Source organism: Mirounga leonina, unplaced genomic scaffold (genome assembly GCF_011800145.1).
Source record: "Mirounga leonina isolate KUSES-001 unplaced genomic scaffold, KU_Mleo_1.0 Mir_127, whole genome shotgun sequence".
Taxonomy (NCBI): Eukaryota; Metazoa; Chordata; class Mammalia; order Carnivora; family Phocidae; genus Mirounga; species Mirounga leonina.
This window is the reverse complement of record NW_023270316.1, coordinates 60,181,757-60,191,379: the sequence shown is the minus strand read 5'-3', so window position 1 is coordinate 60,191,379 and position 9,623 is coordinate 60,181,757.

The following is a 9,623-nucleotide window of genomic DNA, read 5'->3' as shown; positions in this document are numbered from 1 at the left end:
GTTATCCAGCCTCTGCCTTTCAAAACCACGGACCCTCTAGTTCATCTTCCCCTTCTTGCTTTTCTCTTTCATCTCCTCGATTTCCTTTCCCCTCTTTGACTCATGGTTCTTTAATATAGGGAGAGATTTCTCAGAGCAAATGAGTGTCCTGTGAGCTGCAGCCGAGCATCCACACAGCAGAGCAAGAGCGAGGAGGCAATGAGCACCATCCCTGTGCCATGTTGCGCTACCCAGGGACACCCTTTGCTTCCTGGGTGGCGGTGAGGGCGGGACTATGCATGGGAGCATGGATGCCTGAGATTGTAGCAAATATTTTTTTTTAAGATTTTTTTTTTTTAATTTATTTGCGAGAGAGAGAATGAGAGAAAGAGAGCATGAGGGGGAGGAGGGTCAGGGGAGCAGGGAGCCCGATGTGGGACTCAATCCCAGGACTCCAGGATCATGACCTGAGCCGAAGGCAGTCGCTCAACCAACTGAGCCACCCAGGCGCCCTGTAGCAAATATTTTGAAAATAATCAAGTTACTCTTTGAGTGGGAAGTGGTTGGACCAAAATGCTGGCCTTTATTCTTGATTTGCCCTTAATGGTGACAGGTTATGATACTATAATTTATACACTATAATCAATCAGATGACTGAAGACTTAAACTTACGTGGATAACATTATCTTGATAGGCATTTGGCTGGAGGTTTGCCATAAAGTATTCTTTTCCTAAAATGTCTTTAAAAAATATTAATTTTGGGTGCATGGGTGGCTCAGTTGGTTAAGCATCTCTCTTCAGCTCAGGTCATGATCCCAGGGTCCTGGAATGGAGACCCACCACAGGCCCTCTTCTCAGCAGCGGGCGGGGGGGGGGGGTGTTGGAGGGGGTGTGTGGTCTCTTTCTTCCTCTCCCTTTGCCCCTCCCCCACACTCGTGCTCTCTCTCTGTCTCAAATAAATAAATAAAATCTTTGAAAAAAAAGTACCAATTCATAGAAGGGGAACATAAGATTTAGATTAACCCTATTCTTTAATTTGGGGAAAAAAATCTCTATTTTATCTTGCTTTATGTAATGGATAATTGGCATTAAGAGACTAAAAAACTAATATAAAAGGTTATGGATCATGCTGTCCCAACCTACTCTCTTCCCGATCAGCCCAGGCTGGTCACCATGCTCTCCTTCCTTAGGCTGCCATTTGTACCATCCAGGAGATTATATCCTCTCTCACTTTCTTTTCATTCAAAACAAAATCTCTTTTATACTAACATATTTAATGTCATGAATAATAAGACTCAAATACAAAGGCCCAGCAATCACATTTTCCCCCATAACTGATTAGGTAATTGTACAGTTTGGTCAAACCTTTGTATTTTCCCTTCAAATATATTTTCAAAGATTTTTTTTTAAAACATAAACTTTTGCTTCTACACCTCTGACAGTAATGATAAAAACACCTTACCTCTCCCATTCTTACATGTTTATCATAGTTGTAATACTCTTGAAAACAGGGAAACAGCATGAAAACAGGGCATCACTGGAATTATAGTAGAAAAATTTGGCAGCCTTTCCATGAGTACTTGGACTATGGAGATCTAATTTGAATGTGGGCATTCTTTAAAGGTTCAGGCCACCCTCCTGCATGGAGCTTTACCAGCTGTGAGTCCATCTTAGGAGTTATGTTTTCTTCCCTGTTGCAGACCTTCCTTATATTTGCCTCAGTGTGTGGTGTGCTGGTAAAGGTTAACAGTTGGCTGGGGGGAAGGTGCGGGTACAATTTGTAGCATTTGCCAATTTCTGTGGTATAAATCCTCCCAGCTCTGCCATTTTCAAGCTATCACCTTGGTATCACTAAATCTAAAATTGGGAAATGATATGCATAATGGGCTCTTGGGAGCAGGTACATGCCACCTCAGAGATTATTAAACTACTGTTGAAAACAGTTGAAACAGCTGAAACAGATCCAAAATGGAGTCCCTTATGCTAAGCCCCACATCACCAAACTGAGATTTGCTTACAGTTCTGGCTTTTCCAGAAACTGTCAATTAGGAATCGCCTGATCAGTACTAGTTAGGCAGACTGTCTGATAGACCCCTGTCCTCCCCTAAAGGAAAATAATCTTGCAATAACCAACGTCCTTTTTGCCTAGTATCACTTCCTTTATCCTGCTCCCTTCTGGCTGTAAAAGTCTTTCATTTTGTATGGCTTCTCAGTTCTTTTCTATCTGCTACACTGGATACTAACTGATTCGAATCAATTTTTTGCTCAAACCCTTAAAAATTGTAATATACCTCAGTTTATCTTTTAACACTACTCGCCAAACATTTACCTACTGTAAGTCCACTGCTTTTGTTATGTACCATGGGAGGAGAGGGTGTATAAAATAATGTCCCTGACAAAGGAGAAGGATACCCAAAGCAATGGCCAGAGAAAGACAGTATGCCATAGTGATCCACAAACTCCACTGAAGCGACTCAGAAAAGCTCAAAAGAAGGGCACCTTCATGGGGAAAGTGTGCCTGAAAGATGCTGAGGATTTCACTATGTGGAGGAAAGAGGAGAAGCCATTCCAGGCGAGGGAAGCCTTGAAGGCTGAAATAGTCATGGTATATTCTTAGAAAAGATAAAACAGATCTCAAGTCACCAACACTGCCCCAATGACCACAAATGGAAAACTTTTTGTACTATTACAGAATATTTGTTTCCTATTTACGAAGCATTTTTCACACAGTGTTTCTTTGGATCCTCACTAAAACCTTGGGAGACAGGTAGAATAGAATAGGTATTATTATTATTATTATTATTATTATTATTATTATTATTATTATCATCTTCATTTTATAAATAAGGAAACAGAGTAGGGGAAGTTGAGAGCCTTCCTGTTCTCCTATAGTCCCAGGTCCAGAATGCTCTATCCCACACCTCACTGTCTGCCAGTTTGAGGGTCCTGCTCTGAGGTCCCTTGCTAAGAAGCACATCCATACAGTGGCCCCTCAAATGGCAGAGCCCCTTAGGCATGAGCATCATCTGTTTTTCTTTATAAAGAAACTGAAGGACTGCCTCAATGGCTTTATAAAGAAGAGCAAATCTAACAGTGTCATTCTTTACAACATGTATTCAAGATACTGTGAAATTACTTTGAAAATAGACCAGTTATCTGACATAAATAAATGAACAAATACATTTTTTAAATAAATGCTTTTATTTTATTTCTTATTCCTCCTCTGATAATTCCACAAAATTCTTGAGACGCCTCACAATGAAGTGGTCTACATTAGGCAGGGTTCTTTTGGTTGCAAGTGACAGAAATCCAATCAGAAACTAGCAGAAGCTATGAGGAACATTTCTTGATTGACTCAGTTAACCTAACTGGAGGATGAACAAGGTCGTCTGTAATTTTAGTATGTATTTAAGATAAATAACATACATTTTTTTTGTATGTTTATAAACTACATCAATATTGTAAATGTATTTAATATTCAGTTTATTCTTTGTAGTGGACACAGTGATGTGATCACCCAGACCTTCAGGACAAGGTACACTCCCCCCATTTGGGAGTGTTGGCCATGGTTGATTCCCTCTCTGAGAATTTCCACTGGCCAAAGGGAAATACCTTGCCCAAAGTCACACCCCCTCCCTGAGAGCATCTGGATGGGGAAGGAGAGCCAATCGAAAGACCTGGCCTCTTGCCTCAGTGTGGGGCAACTCTGAGGGGGGATCCAGCTCCAGAGCTCCCCATGGAATTAACTCAGACTCTTTTACAGCTGACACGTGGTTCAACTTGTCCCTCTGCCAGCTCAGCTCCCCTCATTCCCTTACAGGTGTTGATCCTGAGGGCACTCCCCAGTAAACTTCCTGTGGTAGTACTAAGTTGTTGCCAAAGTGATTGTAGCAATTTACTCTATAACCAAAGGTTTTTGTGAGTTTTTCTTCTCCCCACCAGCATTCTGTGTTGTCGGGTTAAAATATTTTCTTTGTAAAGCCAGTGAGTGTCATGGACCATTTCAGTGTTGTTTTAGTTTTAATTTCTCTGAGTACGGGTGAGATTAACCATCTTTTCACCTACTTATTGGTTATTCACATTTTATCTTCTGTGAACTGCCTATTCACATTCTCTGCCCATTTTTTCTATTGGGTTATCACTTTTTCTTATTGATTTGTTGGAATTCTTCACACACTAATAATTGCTCTGTGCTATGCAAATATCCTAGTGTGTTGCTTGCTTTTTTACTTTTGCTTGTTTGTTTTGGGTTTTTTAAATCTTGTTTTTGTTTTATTTGCTTTTTTACTTTTATACGGTATTATGTGGAGGATTTTTTTTAAGTTTAAGATATTCAAGTGTACTATATTTTTTATGGTTTATGTTCTTGAATTTTACATAATAATTACTTCTCTATTCCAATGCCATAAAGAAATTATTTTCTATTTTCTTCCAAACTTTTATAATATTGCTTTTCTTACATTTAGGTTTTTCATCTGTCTTAATAGCCAATTTCCTCAAGACTCCTAACTTGTAATGTTGTTTCAAATATCTATATGTAAGTTCTTAAGTTTCTAGACTTCTTTGTCTTTGGTGTTCTGAAGTTTCCCTGTGATATGTCTAGCTATGGTCTTATTATTTTCATCCAAGAGTGAAGGCAAAATAGACTTTCAAAGAAACAAAGCCTAATACATTTACTAGATCCTTGCTAAAAGAACTACTGAAAGATATACCTCAGGAAGAAGAAAATTAAAACCAGATGAGAGAATTAGGATGTAAGAAGCAGTGCATCTTTGCTTTATTTGGCAAAGATACAACTGAAACAAAACAAGAGGTTGAAAATAGAGCTACCCTATGACCCAGTAATTGCACTACTGGGTATTTATCCCAAAGATACAAATGTAGTGATCCAAAGGGGCACCTGCACCTCAATGTTTATAACAGCAACATCCACAATAGCCAAACTATGTAAAGAGCCAGATATCCACTGAGAGTTGCATGGATAAAGAAGATGTGGGGTGTGTGTGTGTGTGTGTGTGTGTGTATAATGGAATATTATGCAGCCCTCAAAAAGATGAAATCTTGCCATTTGCAATGACGTGGATGGAACTAGAGGGTATTATGCTAAGCGAAATAAGTCACTCAGAGAAAGACAATTATATGATCTCACTCATATGTGGAATTTAAGAAACAAAACAGAGGATCATAGGGGAAGAGAGGAAAAAATAAAACAAGATGAAACCAGAGAGGGAGACAAACCATAAGAGACTCTTAATCATAGGAAACAAACTGAGAGTGGCTGGAGGGGAGGGGGTAGGGGTGGGGGATGGGGTAACTGGGTGATGGACATTCAGGAGGGCTCGTGACTTAACGAGCACGGGGTGTTATATAAGACTGATGAATCACTGAACTCCACCTCTGAAACCAATAATACATTATATGTTAATTGAATTTAAATGAAAAAATTTTTTATAAGTGGAACAAAAGAAGCATTGGCTATCAAACAATAATCATAATGCATGTTGGCTCTTCTTAGCATTATTTAATAGCCAATCTCCTCTTAACTATATCATAAAAGGTAAGACAGAGAAAAGTGGAGAACATAACAGAAAGCCTAAATAGAAGGTGGAAGATACTGAGAAATCTGTGCTCCTTGAGATCATATTTGGTGCCTTTCTCTTTTTTACCATTATGTGAGTCAGTTAAAAAATGACAAATTTATGCTTTTCCTAAAAAATGGATAATTTGCAGGTGTTTTTAATTTGGAATAGTATAAGCATCTTTAAAATGTTATTTTAAGTTTTAAAAAGTAAGTAAATAGCCAAAAGGTGGAAGCGACACAAGTATCCATCAATGAATAAACAGGAAACAAAATATGTTATATAGGTAGAATGGAACGTTATTCAGCTTTCAAAGGAAATTCTGACATACGCTGCAACATGGATGAAACTTGAGGTTCGCCTATGCTATGTGAAATAAGTCAGTGATCAAAAGACAAATACTGTATGATTCCATCTATAGGAGGTACCTAAAGTAATCAAATTCATGGCAAGAGAATGCAAGTGGTGGTGGTCAAGGATACAGGGAGAAGACAATGGGGAGTTATTGTTTGATGAAGACAGAGTTTCAGTTTTGCAAAAGATGAGAGAAGTTCTGGACATGGATGGCGATGATGGTGGCATAATAATACCACTGAACTGGACACTTAAACCAGGTAAGATGGTAAATCTTATGTGTATTTTAAGACAATTTTTAAAATAATTTAAAGAAATGAGCAAAATTATGTTTGGATCTGTTTTATAATGTGTTCAGGGATGAAAGCCCCTCTGAGAGAGAAGTCCATTGCTCTGTCAAGGTTCTAAGACACCAAGTTCAGTCTGGTGGTGCCATACCCTATCCACCTCCCACAGTGCCACTTCCAACCAGTCCCTACTCCCTAGGGTCAGTTTTTCTAATAACTCTAGAACCTACTCCTTCTCTCTATTAGCACTCCAAGGCTTGGGTCAGGGCCTCTCGTTTCTTACTTTGAATTACACAGCACAGTACTCCCTGAAGTATTTTCCATACTTCAAGCTAAGTGGTCTTCCCAAAGCAGGAATCTGTTTTAAAAAGAGTGGGGGAGAAAGTGGTTAATCATGTGAAATGATGCAGAACAGTCAAGGAGAAAATGCAGCCTGAGAAACAGTTAACGGATTGCTGTCCTTCAGGACAGAAGAGTTTAAGTTGTGGAGACAGAAGCCAGATGACAAGGAGTTAAGAAAAAGTGAAGAAAGTGAAATGAAATTGCCTGTTTGTCTAAAATTGTCTATTCCATTTGTCTGCCTGGCAAACACTTAGTCTTTAAAGACCAGATAAATGACAACTTTTTCACAGTCTTCCTTAATATTTTCAGGAAAAGTTGAGAGCTTCCATTTCCCCATATCAGAGTACCTTGTTCACTCTTTTACTATGGAACTTATTAAATCCTTCTAATTGTTAGTTTTTCATCACTTTCTGTCACTAGACTCTGTGCCCTTGGGAGCAGATATTATTTTCTGTTTATCTTTGAATCCCCAGATCCCAGCATGATGTGAACAATATCAGTGCTGGTTGAACGAAGGAATGCTGTTGAAAACATCTATAATTTAAAATAACTTTGAAGCGATCTTAATCTAATTAATTATTCCCCACCCACAGGGAAGCTACTACAGCTACTGAGAATCTATCTCCCTGACTACCCTCCGGCATAGCATCATTATATACTTATATGATAACCCTCATAAATCCCATCGTATAGGTCTGGAAATATCTGCATGATAGAGTCATATTTTATGCATAACACACCCGACAGCCACTGATTTCTGCCTATAACCAGCCATGGATCAACACATTTTGTGCATGACCTGGAATTTCTTCTGAAGGGTCTAACTTTAACTCCAATGCTGTCAACTCTTCCGTTCAAGGGTTGGCACATAATGCCAAATCCAGCCCACTGCCTGTTTTTGTAAATAACGTTTTATTAGAACACAGCCATGGTCGTTTATTTACGTATTGTCTATGGCTGCTTTCATGCTATAACATGAAATAGCAGAGTTGAATAGTCGTGGCGGAGATGGTAAAGTATACAAAGCCTAAACTATTCACAACCTGGAACTTCAGAGAAAGTTTGCTGAACCTGCTGTTAGTCGATAAACTAAAACTGTGTGAGTAAACATGATTTCATGTCTTATGGTATGTTTGGTAAATAGTACAATTGTTTGGCTTAAGCTATTAAGAGTATACCCAAAACATGAAATGCATTTTTCTGCTTTTCATGGTCTCAGAAGTTTAAGTAAAAGAAATGAATGCAATAACGTAATTCAGGATGTTACTATTTCTAGGTTAGCTCTTCGCTCACTGTTCTTCTCTGCCATAGATGTGATACTCTTAAAATTGTAGATGAAGATTCATTTTAACTTATATTCATAACTTCTGTTAAATTATCCTGGATTGCTTATTAAGTGAGCATTATTATCCACATTAAATCTGTCACCAATGAAAAAATTACACACAGAGAAGAGTGTAATCCCCTCATTAGCCTGTGACCCCAGGGCATGCCTGAATATGCACAGAGGCCCTGAATACTCAGCTTTCCATGTGGAGCTCTGACTTTGCTGAAAGATGTCTAGAAACTGATGGAATCAGGCGGCTCCCTGCTGGCTACGCATCTGTACAGAACTCAGAAGCATTGTTTATTTCAGCAGAGATCTGGAATAAATTATCCTTAATAATTTGGCTCCTGCAATAGCTGTTTCAGATGTTAGACCATGGTGAACTTGTACATTGTGGGAGTTCTCCCATCTAACTCATGATCCTTTTATTTTTCTAGAAGTCCACTATAACGTAAGCTCCACGGGACTTTTATCCTGTACCTCCAGGCCCTGGGAGAGTCCCCAGCACATAGTAGGCACTCAATAAACACTTATATCCCAAATATGGGAGATTCTAGAGGGCATTTTTGAAGACTAAGGAAAGTTTAAGCTCCTTCACATTTAGTATGGATGTTGAACTTTGAGGTTTTAAAGCATTATTTAGACACATTTAAAAAGAGTGTGTGTGTGTGTTTCAGGTAACCTTGTGACAGGTACACGACTTATACCCTGAGGACAATGCACATCTAATGAGAGGATAAGAGTTAATTTCCGGATAAGACACCGCAAGTTACAAGTCTGTCTTCTTATCCTGAAAAGAAGAATAGCCAGAAACGCTACAAAATCATAGTTGGATTTGTTGCCGTTTTTGTTTACTTGTTTTATACCCATCAGAGAATTCATGAGGCAAAAACGACTAAATTGACTAAATTTTAGAAAGAATCAAGTACTTTCTGGAAGAGGAGTCCCACGCTGCTTTCATCTCTAGGACAGTTTGGAAGGGTCATAGAAAAGGAAGGAAGAGACCAGTCTACTTTTAAACGCACATTCAATGATTATATGTGGGCGGGCATAATGTATTAGAATCACGAGGTTCTCACGAACAGTCTGCACCCACTCAGCCAGCCCTGAGTACATGGGGGTAGTACACTGGGAGTTGGTGTCAGGGCAGAAGGGCTGAAAAATATCCTCCAGAGGTACATCAAGTCTTCCTCAACACAAGAAAAAACACATCCAGGCACATCATAGTCAAACCGTTGAAAACCAAAAATAAAAAGAAAATCCTAAAAATATCCCAAGAAAAAAATACATGTTACATTCAGAATATCAATAAGAATGATGACTGCTTTTCTTTAGAAAGAAAAATGGAGGCCGGAAGATAGTAGAATAACATTTTTAAAAAGTGGAAAGAAAAGAAAAAACATCAACATAAAATTTGCTATGTATTTCAACAGTGTCTAGTAGTTTTAACAATGTGTGTATGCGTATGTGTACCCACTGCTGATATATACATATAAATTTATCTATATATTATTTACACATTAGATAGCTATATATTTATCATATATATCATATTTATGTTTATCTATAAATTATATAAAAATTTATATATTTTTCTACGTAGATATTTATTATATGTCATATATAAAAGCAGCATTTGATAGTTTTAACAAAGTTTAAGATAGATACTGAGACCATGTTCATAGATGAAAGATTTAATACTAAAATACCATTATCTCCAAATTGATCTATAGATTCATCACAATACCAATTGAA